This window comes from Ursus arctos, chromosome X (genome assembly GCF_023065955.2).
Source record: "Ursus arctos isolate Adak ecotype North America chromosome X, UrsArc2.0, whole genome shotgun sequence".
Lineage (NCBI taxonomy): Eukaryota > Metazoa > Chordata > Mammalia > Carnivora > Ursidae > Ursus > Ursus arctos.
Window position 1 is genome coordinate 13,707,463 of NC_079873.1, and position 16,134 is coordinate 13,723,596.

The 16,134-nt window shown below is 39.5% G+C and overlaps 1 protein-coding gene, 1 long non-coding RNA gene and 1 pseudogene across 3 annotated transcripts in view; 1 reads left to right on the forward strand and 2 right to left on the reverse strand.

Annotated features, from left to right (window-relative positions):
• The window catches only part of NHS (NHS actin remodeling regulator), a 337,890-nt gene that overhangs the window by 300,181 nt on the left and 21,575 nt on the right, over positions 1–16,134 (forward strand). The gene's annotated exons all lie outside the window — the stretch shown is intronic.
• The window catches only part of LOC113242263 (uncharacterized), a 92,441-nt gene that overhangs the window by 53,368 nt on the left and 22,939 nt on the right, over positions 1–16,134 (reverse strand). The gene's annotated exons all lie outside the window — the stretch shown is intronic.
• On the reverse strand, positions 6,161–9,554 carry LOC113242262 (calcineurin B homologous protein 1-like; annotated as a pseudogene).

Sequence of the window (16,134 nt, forward strand, 5' to 3'; positions counted from 1 at the left end):
TATTCAAAGTGCTGAAAGAAAAAAACCTGCAGCCAAAAATACTCTGTCCAGCAAGGCTATCATTCAGACTAAAAGGAGAGACAGAGTTTCCCAGACAAACGAAAGTTAAAGGAAACCATGACCACTAAACCAGCCCTATAAGAAATGTCAAAGGGAACTCTAGAGTGAAAACAAAAGACCATAAGAGTAAGAAAAGTAGGAAGCACAAAAGTAGTAAAAATAAGTATATCTATAAAAATCAGTCAAGGGATTCACAAAATAAAAAGACATGAAGTATGATACCATATACCCAAAATGTGGGGGGGAGGAGAGTAAAGAATGGGTTCAAACTTAGGTGACTATCAATTCAATACAGAGTGCTATATGCAGAAGATGTATGCAAACCTAATGGTAACCACAAATGAAAAACCAGTAAGAGATATGTAAAAAATAAAGACAAAAGAATCTAAGAATATTACTAAAGAAAGCCAACAAACCATGCATGAAGACAGCATGAAAGGAGAGGAGAAGAACTACAAAAATGTAAAACAAAGTAACAAAATTACAATAAGCACACACCTGTCAGTAATTACTTTGAATGTGAATGGACTAAATGCTCCAATCAAAAGACATAGGGTGATGGAATGGATAAAAAAGCAAGACCATCTATACACTGCCTACAAGAGACTCATTTCAGACCTAAACCCATATGTAGATTGAAAGTGAAGGGATGGAAAAGAATTTATCATACAAGTGGAAGTGAAAAGAAAGCCAGGGTAGCAATACTAGTATTGGACAAAATAGACTTTAAAACAAAGACCATAACAAGAGGCAAAGAAGGACACTATAAATCATAAAGGGAACCATCCAACAAGAAATAATAATTGTAACTATTTATGCACCCAACATGGGAGCACCCAAATACATAAAGCAGCTAATAACAAACATAAAGCAAGTAATTGATAGTAATACAATAATAGTAAGGGACTTTAACACCGCACTTACATAAATGGAATATCATCCAAACAGAAAACGAACAAGGAAACAGTGGCTTTGAATGACGCATTGGACCAAATGGATCTAACAGATATATTCAGAACATTCCATCCTAAAACAGCAGAATACACATTCTTTTAACTGTACATGGAACATCCTCCAGAATAGATAACATGTTAGGCCACATAACAAGTGTCAACAAATTCAGAGACTGAAGTCATACCATGCATTTTTTCTGACCACAATGCTATGAAACTAGAAATCAACTACAAGAAAAAATCTGGAAAGAATGCAAATATATGAAGGTTAAATAACATGGTACTAACCAATGACTGGGTCAACCAAGAAGTCAAAGAGGAAATAAAAAAATACATGGAGACAAATGAAAATGAAAATACAACAGTACAAAATCTTTGGGATGCAGAAAAAGCTATTCTAAGAGGAAAGTGTTTAGCAATACAGTCCTACATAAAGAAGCAAGAAAAATCTCAAATCAACAACCTAACCTTACACCTAAAAGACTTAGAAAAAGAACAAACAAAACTCAAAACCAGTAGAAGGAAGGAAATAATAAATATTAGAGTGGAAATAAACAAAATAGAAACTAAAAAAAACCCAAAAAACCAAAAAAACAAAACAGAACATTGTAACCAGGAGCTGGTTCTTTGAAAAGATGAACAAAATTGATAAACCTTTAGCCAGACTCATGAAAAAAAGCGGGGGAGGGGGGGAGACTCGAACAAAATCAGAAATAAAGAAGGAGAAATAACAACCAACATCATGGAAATACAAAGGACTAAAAGAGAGTATTATGAAAAAGTATACACCAACAAATTGGACAACCTAAAATAAATAGAAACATATAACCTCCCAAAACGGAATCGGGAAGAAATAGAAAATTGAACGATTGATTACCAGCAATGAAATTGAGTGTGTAATCAAAAAACTCCTAACAGGGGCGCCTGGGTGGCACAGCGGTTAAGCGTCTGCCTTTGGCTCAGGGCGTGATCCCGGCGTTATGGGATCGAGCCCCACATCGGGCTCCTCCGCTGTGAGCCTGCTTCTTCCTCTCCCACTCCCCCTGCTTGTGTTCCCTCTCTCGCTGGCTGTCTCTATCTCTGTCAAATAAATAAATAAAATCTTTAAAAAAAAAAACAAAACTCCTAACAAATCAAAGTCCAGCATCAGCTGGCTTCACAGGTGAATTCTACCAAACATTTAAAGAAGAGTTAATACCTATTCTTCTCAAACTATTCCAAAAAATAGAAAGGAAGGAAAGCCTCCAAATTTATTCTACAAGTTCAGCATTACCCTGATACCAAAACCAGATAAAGACACTACAAAAAAAGAGAACTACAGGCCAATATCTCTGATTAACATAGATGCAAAAATACTTAACAAAATATTAGGAAACTAAAACAAACAAAAATATTAGGAAACTGAATCCAACATTACATTAAAAAAAAAAACCATTCACCATGATCAAGTGGGATTTATTCTAGGGATACTCAGTAAATGGCTCACTATTTACAAATCAATCAATATGATCATCTCATTAACAAGAGAAAGGGAAAAAAACCTTACGATCATTTCAATAGATGCAGAAAATGCATTTGACAAACTACAATATCCATTCATGATAAAAACCTTAACAAAGTAGGTTTAGAGGAAACATACCTCAACATAATAAAGGCCATATACGAAAAACCCACAGTTAGCATCATACGCAATGGGAAAAACTGAAAGCTATTCCCCCAAGGTCAGGAACAAGACAAGAATGTCCACTCTCACCACTGTTATTCAATATAGTACTGGAAGTCCTAGCCACAGCAATCGAACAAAAAGAAAGAAAAGGTATCCAAACTGGTAAGGAAGAAGTAAAACTTGCACTATTTATAGACGACATGATACTCTACAGAAAACCTGAAAGACTCCACCAAAAAAATTCTAGAACTGATAAGTTAATTCAGTTAGGTTTCAGGATACAAAATCAATATACAGAAATCCACTGCATTTCTATATACTGATAATGAAGTAGCAGAAGGAGAAATTAAGAAAACAGTCCCATTTACAATTGCACCAAAAATAATAAAATCCCTAGGAATAAACTCAACTAAGGAGGTAAAAGAGCTGTACTCTGAAAACTATAAAGCATTAATGAAAGAAATTGAAGATGACACAAAGAAATGGAAAGATATTCTATTCCCGTGGACTGGAAGAACAAGCATTGTTAATATCTATACTACCCAAAGCAATCTACGGATTTAATGAAAATCCCTATCAAACCACCAAAAGCATTTTTTCACAAAACTAGAACAAATAATCCTAAAATTTGTTTAGAATCACAAAAGACCCCAAACAGTCAAAAGCAATCCTGAAAAAGAACAGAACTGGAGGTATCACAATCCCAGATTTCAAGATATGTTACAAAGCTATAATGATCAAAACAGTATGATACTGCCACAAAAGCAGACATAGATCAACAGAACAGAACAGAGAGCCCAGAAATAAACCCACAATTATATGGCCAATTAATCTTCAACAAAAGAAGCAAGAATATGCAATGGGAAAAAGTCTCTTCAACAAATAGTACTGGGAAACTGGGCAGCTACATGTAAAAGAATGAAACTGGACCATTTTCTTAAAGCATATGCAAAAATAAACTCAAAGGGATTATGGACCTAACTATGACCCTGAAGCCATAAATACTGTAGAAGAGAGGACAGGCAATAATTTCTCTGACACCAGCTATAGGAACATTTTTCTAGATTTTGTCTCCTGAGGCAAGGGAAACAAAGGAAAAATAAACTATTGGGCTACATAAAAATAAAAAGCTTCTGCACAGCAAAGGAAACAATCAATGAAACTAAAAGACAAGCTACTGAAGATATTTGTAAATGGCATATCCAATGAAGGGCTTGTATCCAAAATATATAAAGAACTTATATAACTCAATACCAAAAAATAAACAATCCAATTAAAAATGAGCGGAAGACATAAACAGACATTTCTCCAAAGCAGACTTACTGATGGCCAACACAGGAAAAAATGTGCAACATCACTAATTATCAGGGAAATACAAATCAAAACCATAATCACCTTATACTGGTCAGAAGGGCTTAAAATAAAAGATAAGAAATAACAAGTGTTGGCAAAGATGTGGAGAAAAAGAACCCTCGTGCACTTTTGGGAATGCAAACTGGTTCAGTCACTGTGAAAAACAGTATGGAAGTTCCTTTAAAAATTAAAGGGGATCCCTCCTACATTGTTGGTGGGAATGCGAGTTGGTACAGCCACTCTGGAAAACAGTGTGGAGGTCCCTTAAAAAGTTAAAAATTGAGCTACCCTATGATCCAGCCATTGCACTACTGCGTATTTACCCCAAAGATACAGACGTAGTGAAGAGAAGGGCCATATGCACCCCAATGTTCATAGCAGCATTGTCCACAATAGCTAAATCGTGGAAGCAGCTGAGATGCCCTTCAACAGATGACTGGATTAAGAAGTTGTGGTCCATATATACAATGGAATATTACTCAGCTATCAAAAAGAACGACTTCTCAACATTTGCTGCAACATGGACGGCATTGGAGGAGATAATGCTAAGTGAAATAAGTCAAGCAGAGAAAGACAATTATCATATGGTTTCTCTCATCTATGGAACATAAGAACTAGGAAGGTCAGTAGGAGAAGAAAGGGATAAAGAAAGGGGGGGTAATCAGAAGGCAGAATGAGGCATGAGAGGCTATGGACTCTGAGAAACTGAGGGCTTCAGAGGGGAGGGGGGTGGGGGAATGGGATAGGCTGGTGATGGATAGTAAGGAGGGCAAGTATTGCATGGTGCACTGGGTGTTATACGCAACTAATGAATCATCGAACTTTGCATCAAAAAAAAATTAATAAAAAAAATAAAAAAATTAAATTAGAATTACCACATAATCCAGTAATTCCACTACTGGGTATTTACCCAAAGAATCCAAAAACACTAGTTCGAAAAAATATATGCACCCCTATGTTTACTGCAACATTATGTACAATAGCCAAATTATGGAAGCAAGCAATTGTCCATCGATAGACAAGTGGATAAAAAAGAGGTGGTATATCTACATTACTCAGCCATAAAAAAGAATGAAATCTTGCTGTTTGCAACAATATGGATAGATCTAGAGGGTATAATGTCAAGTAAAATAAATCAGTCAGAGAAAGACAAATATCATATTTCATTCATATGCAGAATTTAAGAAACAAAACAAATGAACAAAGAAAAAGAGAGACAAACCAAAAAACAGACTCTTAACTATAGAGAACAAGCTGATGGTTACCAGAAGGGAGGTGGAGGGGGGTGAAACAGGTGATTAAAGAGTGCACTTGTCATGAAGAGCAGCACTGAGTAGTGTATGGAATTGTTGAATCACTATATTGTACACCTGAAACTAATATAACATTGTATGTTAACTATACTGGAACTAAAATAAATTTAAATTTAAAAAAATAATAAATAAAAACAGCATGCATAGTAAAAAAACAAAACAAGATCCATCTATATGGAATATTACACAGCCACAAAAAAGGATGGCATCATGCCACTTGAGACAATATGGATAGGCCCACAGGATATTATGCTAAGTGAAATAAGACTAAGAAAGACAAATATGATATGATTCCACTCATAAGTGGAATCTAAAAAAAAAAACCAATAAATGAATTAACAAAAAGCAGAATTAGACCTACAAACACAGAGAACAAACTGATGGTTGCCAGAGGGGAGGGCTGTGAGGGGTTGGGCAAAATGGGTGAAGGGGAGAGGAAGATCCAGGCTTCCAGTTATGGAATGAGTAAGTCATAGGAAAGAGGCAAAGCCCAAATGAGTGTCTATTGTATGCTACCCTTCATGTTTGAGAAAAGGATATAGAAGAGAATATACAGGTATTCACTTATTTGTATAAAAGAAATAGTCTTTTTAAAAAAAGTCAATTCTGCTATAACACAATATAGTCATCCCTAAATATCTCCACACTATGCAAAATTCCACAATAAAAACCAGAAGGTTTAAGGGGAACACAGAGTACAACATTCAGTAAACTTCTTCTGTCACACACACACACACACACACACACAAACACACACACACAGATAGGAACCTAATAAAAAAAGCAGTAACGCAATTTTACACATTAAATAGTTAAGAAATATAATGCAATAAACATGTCACTTTACCTAGAAAAAGCCCTGAAGTTTGCTGGTAGAATGGGGATCAGAACGGCTGTAGCTTGTGAATTGGTGCAAAGCGGTGGAAGGTTGTAGCCCCAGGTGTGGATGGGTGTGGCTTCTAAGACACGGGTAAACCAGGGGAACTCAGAGATGTCTGAAGTATGTGCATTTTACGTATTCTTACCCAGCTCAGGTCAGCTGGGTGTACACTCTGGGTTCACCTAGAATTTCTCATGCATGAAACTGTCCATAAGCAAACACGAAATTCACGTGAAGCTCAAACTGTTCTCTAAGATATATCAGTCATGTTGGCACAAACCTGTTTTTTCAAAACAAGCATGACTGCAAAACTGTACAGGAAGGACAAACCTGAAACTAAAGAGATTGGTTTACCAACAGGGAGTAAGTGGGAACAGGCTAGAAAGAATGGGGGATGGGAAGGAGGTAGTAGAATCGAGGGAGTGACACTTCTATTTTTGGGGTAGGTCTAACTCTTAGAAGCCAGGTAATGTTTTACATACCAGCCCCCCCCAATAAATAAATAATATGAACCAGAATGTGAGGAGAACCCAAAATGGAAAGCAAACAGTAACAAATAAACCTAACTATATTTCAAATGAATATCATAATCACACTAAAGGAGGTGGGAAAGAAAATAGCTAAGCCTAAGTAACTTTGGAAAGAAGTGTTTTTGTTTTGTTTCATTTTAACCAAGAATATTTACTGATGGATTGATGAATATAATTTTAAATAGAACAATAAGGCACAACCATGGATTCAAACAGTTTTAAAACACCAAAAGAGGGAAAAGCCGTAAACTTAGGAACTTTAAAGATTCAAGTCAAAGAGCCTCTGAGGTACTGAATAGATAAGTATCAGACAATTCTTCCCTTTTGTACGATTCCTATATTACATCACTTGATCACAAAGCCAGAATGATACTTGTACAGAATTCCTCATTCATTTATACTCCAACCATCCCATCTGGCTGCTCCTCTGTTCCCCATTCTTCTCCCTTTCCTTTGCAGTGATATTCTTTAGCCATTCCCTTCCTAAGGAATTGTGTGCACATCCTCCTTCCAAAGCAAGGAAGCAAACAAGCAAGTGATGAGTCAGGGGAAGTTAGCCTTGGGCAGATATATAAATGAACAGATTTGGACATTAGGATGGCAACTGCCTGATTCAATGAGGTTTTCAAGCTGACTTGGGCAAATAAGCTGCTCTGGATTGCTGAAAGGTCTATAATGCCACATCGTATTGTGCCACCAATGCCAGATCCCATGTTTCTAAGAGATTAACAGTAATCTACACATGGAGGTAGGTAGTCAATGTAACGAGGCAGCTAATGTGACAATACAGTCAATGCTTTGGACTTCCACTGGGAGTGGACTATAGCTTTACCATAATCATTTGCCAAGTGCAAAAACCTTCAGGATCCTAAGGACGATCTTTAAATCTCTTGGACAGATAAATTAGGCATCTCTGTAACTCTAACCTTTCTACTTGGAAATGTGACGTGAAAAACATCCCAGGGCATGCAACACTGAGGCATAAACCATGCAGCAGAGATGGGAATACAGGAGGCTTTTAGGGTGCCCTTGTTCAAAAACCCATGAGAAGGTCCCCAAGCATACTGTCAGAGCAGCCACTCTGGTGGTGACAGTGCCCCCAAGCTGAGCAAACCTGCAGGCATATGGCTATTTTCTGAAGAACAAGAGTAGCCCTATAGGTACTCTATGCATGGAGTATCAGAGGCCAGACATTGAGGGACTGGGCAAGCCCCCTAGAAGTTTGGCTTGACACCTTTCACCTTTTAAGATAAACATCTCCATCCAGCAGCCCTTTGATAACAGAGCAGAGTGCAGGGGACCAAGAGATGGTCATATTCTCTGAGAGAAATGATGATTCCCAAAAAGCTCCTGGGGATATAACATCCCAGAGGCTTATTTATGAGCAAAGGTAGATAAAAACTTCCAGACCATAGAACCGTCTTGTTAAGTTAACTATGTATTTAACAGGCATAGCTTGAGGTGCCAGGTAAAACAGAGAGAACTCAGGCATAATAAAAAGCAGGAAGACTGAAAGATCGACTGAATGGTATGCTGGGCGACAGAGCAATGGACATATGGAAAAGTTTGTAGGAGCATGCTGAAATGTAGCTGAAGGGAAGGCAGCATGGCTATAGTCTACACGCAGGGAAAGCGTGCTTGGCCGGTTCTTGGCAAGAGTCCTTCCCCCTCCCTCCCTTTCTCAGACAGGATGGACATTCAGCATTCAGCAGCATGACTGGGGGAGATATTTGTAAATGGAGAACAGGTGAATGGATACTGAAGAGAAACAGGCTGGGTGTGCCATTCTGGAATGTCCTCTTTACGTCAATGGCAGGTTTTTGTTAACAGAGCACATGTGGGGTTGTCCTGCAAGAGCAGTGGTATCTTGGCAGAAAGGGGATGATAGGATGGAGGTGGGGCTGGCAGATAGGAAGACTCTCAAGTTCCAGTTTTTAAATACTAGAGAGCAAGGAATAGTCTGGTCTCAGCTTTTTAGTCAAGAAATTGGATGCTGACTTCCTGTTCTATGCCCACTTTCTCCAAAACCCAACAAATTTTGCAAAAGATATGGTACCATCCCCATCCTGATCAGCCTCCTGGATGGTCCTGTGATGCTACCCAGTTGTTCATCTGGCATATTCACACCATCCATCATGCATAGCACCTGGACAGCTCATTGCGGGAGATCCTGTCATCTTTATCCAAATCATATAGCCAAAAAGCAAAGTATAGTTCGTTGCTTCAGCTGTTGAATGGTTCTGGTCCATTCTCATCTTGCTCTTTGCACTCTATTCAGTGGGTTGGAAATGAGCCAGTTTTTGTGAATCAATGGAAGTGTACCTGGTCTTCTCTCTCTGGAAAGAAGGCACTAATGAGCCGGCCCCCAGTAGGTTGATGACAAGTTCTAGAATCAGCTGGAAATCTTCCCAGCTGAGGGCCCCATTCTCGCCTTTGTCCAGGCTGGGGAACTGGCTGTACAGGTCAGTGATCTGACTGTGGGAAAAGCTGGTCTCCTTGATCTCCTCCAGTTCTTCACTCCACAGTAATGTGGAGGCCTGAGGCCCCATCCCCAAGTGGGAGCTCCTGTAGGAGGAGCCATGTCTGAAGCAACGGTGGAAAGCTAAAGACAAAAGGAACTGTACACAAATATCATACTCTAGTTGGTAAATTTGTTCTTCACAAAGAATGAGCTAGAAATTCTGAAACTACTTTATGTGCATGATAGGACTGAGCAAATATGTTGTGGATAATGATAATGAGTTTGTCATTGCTAGAGAAAGGAGTTACAAATAAGGAAAGGGGAAAGTCTAGAATGAATCCTTTGGTGTTGGATTACATCTAAAATATCAGTATAAATTCATATGTATATTCTCAAACACAGAGATATATACATGTATATGCAGACAGATAGGCATAAAATAAATGTGTATACGTGCATGTACAAGTATACAAACATATTTCTTAGCTCTGTCATCTGACAGGGCCTTAGAAGCAATGATACTCTGGTAACATTGAGCACGTCTACTGCCCACATCTTCTTTCTTTTTTAAAAAAAAAAAGATTTTATTTATTTATTTGACAGAGAGAGAGAGAACACAAGCAGGGGAAGCGGCAGGAAGAGGGCGAAAGAGAAGCAGGCTCCCCACTGAGCAGGGAGCCTGATGCAGGGCTCAATCCCAGGACTCTGGGATCGCGACCTGAGCTGAAGGCAGACACTTAACCAACTGAGCCACCCAGGTGCCCCACTTACATCTTCTTTCTAAATACCATTCTCTAAAAATATAAACCAGGGATCTTGGAGAAATTTATTCGAGGGCTGGGCCAGGGAAAATGTAAGATAAGTCTAGAATATCTTAAGATGCTGAAAAGCAAGAAAGTGCTCAAAAAATAATAGGAGGCATGTCAAAAGGGTACAGAAGCCAACTTGAAGGAGCTCCCAATAGCTAAATCTGGGACACTTTGAGCAATAAAATAGTGATAGTAATGGATTATAACTCAGAATAAATATCCCTGAGTCTATACTGATATAAGTAAATTGAGATAAATAAATACATGCATGGGGGTAGGGTAGCTCTTCCTTACAGAAGAGTTCTAATTAATAAATGTGGAAGTATCAACATAAATTTTAAAAATCACCATTAGCCAAATATGACAGTAACAAGTTTTATGGGCATTATAATAATCATCGATGAATGCTAAAATTAGCTGGGTGAAACTGTGTTGAGAAATAGGATGTCTGCAGCTTCTCAAACTTTCTCCCACAAGACACTTGTTGATTACAAACAGAAAATAGTAATTTTAGCTGCAGAAAGCTGACAGCCACCATCCTAGCCAAGTGATCAAAATTAACATCAGCAGCATTAGGGCACAGCTGTATATGAACCTCCCGATATAATGCAATGAGATGACATTTCCGTGGGATTTTTGATAAAAATGTGTAACCTCAATCTAATCATAAGAAAATGTCAGACAACCCAAAATTAAGGAATATTCTAGAAAATAATTGGACAGTACTCTCCAAAAGTGTCATGGTCATTAAAGCAATGATTGAGGGATTACCACAAACTGAAGGACACGAAGGAGATTTGACAACTAAATGCAATGTGGGATCCTGGATTGGATTCTGGACCAGAAAAGGGACATTAGTGGGAAAACTGGTAAAAGCCAAATAAGGTTAATAAATTGGTAAATAGTATTTATCAATGTTAATTTTCTGCTTTCAATAAATGTACTATGGTTATGTACGATGTTAACATTAGGAAATGCTGGATAAAGAGTATATGGGAATCTTCTCTACTATTCTTGCAACTTCTGTGTAAATATTCAATTATTTCAAAATAGAAAGTTAACACACACACACACACACACACACAGCCATAAATATTCCACAGTTCCTGGGTTGGGACTTGTACCCCAGTGCCTATGATAGATATATGGCTTCTGGAAAAAGTAAGTGCAACCAGGACATACTTAGTTTGTAATTTCTTTTCTTTAAAAGAAAAATTAAAAAATTCTTTAAAAGCAAAATTCAGCAAAAATTTAAAAAAATTCTTTAAAAGCAAAATTCAGAAGACCACAGAGAATCTAATCTAAGATAACTAGAAGTTGCTATGGTAAATGACACTTTGGCTCCCAGGGCACCCTCATGGCACAGAGTCCCATTTCAGAGTGTGGAGACAATGTGTCATAGCAGCTCACCCTCATCCTCTGCTGAATGGGATGTCTAGCTCATCTGTTCTCATCAGTAAGGTCCCTTGGTCCAGGCCTAGATGTGGGCCTCGAACACTTGAGACATTTACCTGTTCTTTCCCTGTGCAAGGCTAAGGTAGGCATTCCCAACAGATTGTAGCAATCTTTCCCAAACAGTCCAGATAGCCACTACTGATTGGAGTCGGCACTTGAGCTGAAACATCTCCTGTCGCTGCATTCAGCTTGCAGTCAGGTCCATGGGGACCCTTGGAGTCTAAGTCCCTACTTAGATTCTGAGGTCTGGACAGAAAGGCACAGAAATCATCCTTCCTCAAATGTGGTGAGATGCTCCAGCAATTTCACCAAGCGTCCCTCTCCAACCTTCATCAGTGATCCAGGGCTAGAATATCTAATGGTCTCTGTGGTAGTGGATGACGAAGCTTGACAAGAGATGGAGCCCTGTGGCAAAGTCTGATCAGGTTCCCAAAGAACACCGAGGCCTAAATCCTTATCATCGGGATTGACGGTTAACTCTTTCCACCATATTGTGTTCACACAGTTACTCTCTTTGTCAGACTTCATAAAATTAGCCTGGAAAGAATATCAGGGATTCTTTGTCATTTCATAGCCTGATAGTAATTTTCTAACTTATCACACGGTACATCCAGGGATTTTAAAATAAGTCTGTCAAATCATACTTTTCTTCTTACCAAGGAGGTACATCTGAAGGACAGGGGACATTCCAACAGCCTTATTGGGAAGTAAATGAAGGCAATCACTCAAACTAGGACCCAGGCCCCCTTGGTCATAGTCCAGAACTATAAACAATGACCATGTTCACTCTTCCATTTTCTATCAAGAAGAAGAAAATAGGTCTTATGAGAAAGTAGCTTCTGAGGAAAACTAAACTGGCTTACAGAAGAATGACAAGACGGAGTGGAGTTCTGAGCCAAAAGAGGGCTCAAAGACTAGAGCTGGCAGGAGGGGCATTTCAACAGTATTTGACCTGCCCTGGGATACAGACCTTCTCACTGCGCCTCTCTCTCTCCCCTCCCCAGCTGTGTCTCCTCTCATCCAGCTTCTTCCTTTCTTCTCTTTCTCCATGAGTCCTCCCTAGAGAGTCCTGATATTCTATTGGTTTACACGACTGAGACTGAGAAATGCTGACCAAGCCTTTCCTTTGTTGTAAAAAGAATTACACATACCACAGTGTCCTAGACAGGTCGTGTTTTGCTTTTATAAAATATCTTCATAGTTTTGCAAGCTCTCTAGAAATATTCTGTTGTCTTGTGGCCTGTCTCAAAATGGTTCTGTTGATCTAAATTAAGTTTCTCTTGCTTCAGTCTAAGTGATTTCCTTTATCTCATCCAGTTTGCTCCTTTAAATCAATTAAGAATAATTCTAACGGTATAAGAATCTTTGACATAAAAATTCTTCCCTAATCCTAAACCTTCAATTCCTTCCTTCTGCCTAAAGAAATAAGTTCAAATCCTTAGCCCAACTCTTCAGCCTCTGTACGATCTGGTCCTAACTTACCTTCCCAGAAGGATTTCCCACAAATTCTTTGCACAGACCCTAGACCGCAGCCAAACCAAGCTACATGTGCTTCTCGAGAAAATATCCTGCATTCTCAAAACTATCTCCACTTGAAATGCCCGCTCTCCCACTGTGGCCTCTTATTTATTCCTTCATTTAGAAAAAAAATTAACTGACACAAAAATGAGAGACATAATTTCTGCCATCCAGAGTACATGGGATACTAGAGAAAATCATATGTTACTAAGCATAAGGTATTAACACCTAACTGGTACGTGGTGTTAGAATGGAGTTGGATGTTAGGATTAAACTTCATGGTAAAGGGAGCATCTGAAAAGGCGTTGAAGGACGGGGTAGAATTTCAATATGTACGCTGGGAGGAAAAGGATTATAGGCTGAGGAAACCATGAGAGCAAGCTCACACAGGCAGGAGAAAATGAAGTGCATATACATAAATTCAAATTCTTTGGTTTGGCTGCAGTGCTTCAATAGGCCAGATCTTGAAGGATCTTGAATGTCAGACTAAAACGTATGAATCTATTCCACAGACAAAGGAAATTATTGAAGAATTCTGAGCACAGAAATAACATGATCAGAAAGAGCAGTGCTTTATGAAGATACCAGACCGTGTGTGTACAGGATGAACTTCCTCAATTTCTAGAGGTTTCTTCTTGGTATAGTAGGGAGAGAAAAGCCTGACATTAGTTTCAAATGTAAGACTGCAGGAGTGGTGATGCCTGTCACATGCTCCATTTAGCTCAGCTGTCTGGTCTTGCAAAAGGTGGACAGATCTTAGAGACTGCCTATAAGTAACTTGTGACTTTACTCATAGCTGCTGTTCTGATACACTATTCTCCCTGGGGCAAGTCAGCACAGCACCTAGGACATGGAACTATACAGCTACTGACCCTGGCAAATACTTTTTCCCTCTATACCCATTTCGAGAATCACCAGAAGCAGTCTGCTTTTGAGATGACATCAGTTCTCCTGTTCTCTGCCACAAGCTGCAGAGATCATTATCATCTTGACACCCCATGGAACATCACACTGGTTCCTGTTTTCCTCATGGGCTAAGGAACCAGAGGTAACAGGTAATTTAGATGTCTTAGACACGAGCAAGCCAGGGGTGAAAGCCTGGTACCATGTACTTCACCGGTCAGGGTCCAGCCAGAAACACAGAATCCACACCAGTTATTTTAACAGAGAGAACTCAATATAGGGAAGGTAATGTAAAACAGACACAGCAAATGGGAAATGGAGGCGACACAGAGATAGTAACTGCCGAAAGGAGCTGACACGCCTAGGACAGAACCTAACAGCGAGCAGCTGGTGAGAAAGAAATGTTATTTTCAGAGTCCCGGCAGAGCAGAGTACGGAAGAATAGATGTGCAGCTGACAGCCAACAGCTGAACAGGCAGCACAATAGCTAATGAAAGCATTAGCCAATGAGTCTGGTTAATATCAAATATTGTGAGAAATAGAGAAAATTCCTTATTGCAGATTCTAGTTTTGGAATTCTTTCTTTTTAAAACATGAGCCTGGCTGTGGAGCAGCGAATAAAATTACTTGTTTGTACACATCGTTACAGAATATGCTCAGGTTCACGTTTTCTTGCACGCCTGAGACATTTCACTGTTCTGAGTGTAAGCGGACAGTGGACTAGTACTCACAATAAAATGGAATGAATTACTGATACACCCAACAACTTGGATGAATCTCAAAGGCGTTATGCTGGGTGAAGGGAGTCAGTATCAAAAGGTATGATTCCATTTATATGACACTTGCAAAAAGACAAAACCATGGTGATGGAGAAGAGATTCTTGGTTGCCAGGGGCTAAGAGTGGGGGGGAGACTATGACTCTAAAGGGATAGCACAAGGGACATTTCTGAGGTAATGAAAATGTTCTGAATCCTGATACTGGGAGGGTCATATGAGTCTATGCATGTGGTAACTCTCATAGAGCTATACTAAAAGAAGAGTCAGTTAAAAAGAACGGGGGAAAAGGTAAAAAATAAAGGGGGAACATGCATGGCTTGTGCATGAGAAGGTTTTATCTTTTGTTATTTTTTTTAAAAAATATGCTGCGGTAAGGTTAAGTGTGACCCTGCTGAGCTCTTGCCACAACTGGCATGAATCACAAGGGAAAGGTGTCACTTGGAGTGAGACCAAATCTACAACTTCTCTTCAGTTACTGCACACCTCGGAGCTCCAGCGGAGGGCAAGGCAGGAGGGTGAGGGAGGAATTCTCCCTGCACCGCTGGGCCACTGTGGGACTCACACTGCCTGCTCCTGTGATTTGGGTGAGGGTATTTGTGCTGACTGCAGCAGTTCAAAGCCTCCTTCTTCTCTTCACTTCAAAGCCTGGCCTGTCTTTCCCCACTCATGTCTTTTATTTGGTGCTAGCAACCTTTGAGGACTGATACTGAATGGCCCTTGGCAGTGACCCCACTAATTGGCAAAGCTGGCCACAGGGGATGAATAAGACACTCGCTGGCATCAACATCACACTGATCATGGTCCAGTGGGCCTTGTTTTGTGCTCTCCTTGACAATCCAGAGCAATTCCTGTGAATAAATGACTGAGCAGCAGCAGGAAGGGGTCTCCCTCCTGGCTTCCCTGGAGCCCTCTTTTCCATTCACATGGGGACTACCTTCCACACATGCTTCAAAGTAGAATTTTGTTATGCTCAGCACATTTAAATCACTTCATTAATAGAACACCATTAAACAAAGTGTTCCTGAACTTTAATATACATAAAATCATTTTGCATTCCATCACCCAAAGAATTTTCCTTCAGTTCCAGCTGAGATGAAAAGGAGAGAGAGATTCTTGGCGGTTACATGCTGTCTTTCACAAAGCCTCTCTTGAGGTGGAAACGGCACCACTGCCACTGCATTCAAGTTCTGCTCACTAGGGGCTGATCTCATACCCAAGATGTCTATCAGACTATCAACAGGATGGGATTCAAAGTGAATGAGCACATACTCTTTTGTGTTTGGCTTCTTTCACACCACATACTTTTTTGAGGTCAATGCTGCATGTATCAATACCATGTTCTTTTTTATTACTAGTACTGCAATATATGAATATGGTAGTCCCCGATTTGTTTATCCATTCTATTGCTGGTAGATATTTGAGATGTTTCTAGTTGTGAGGACTTTGGAGGGGGGA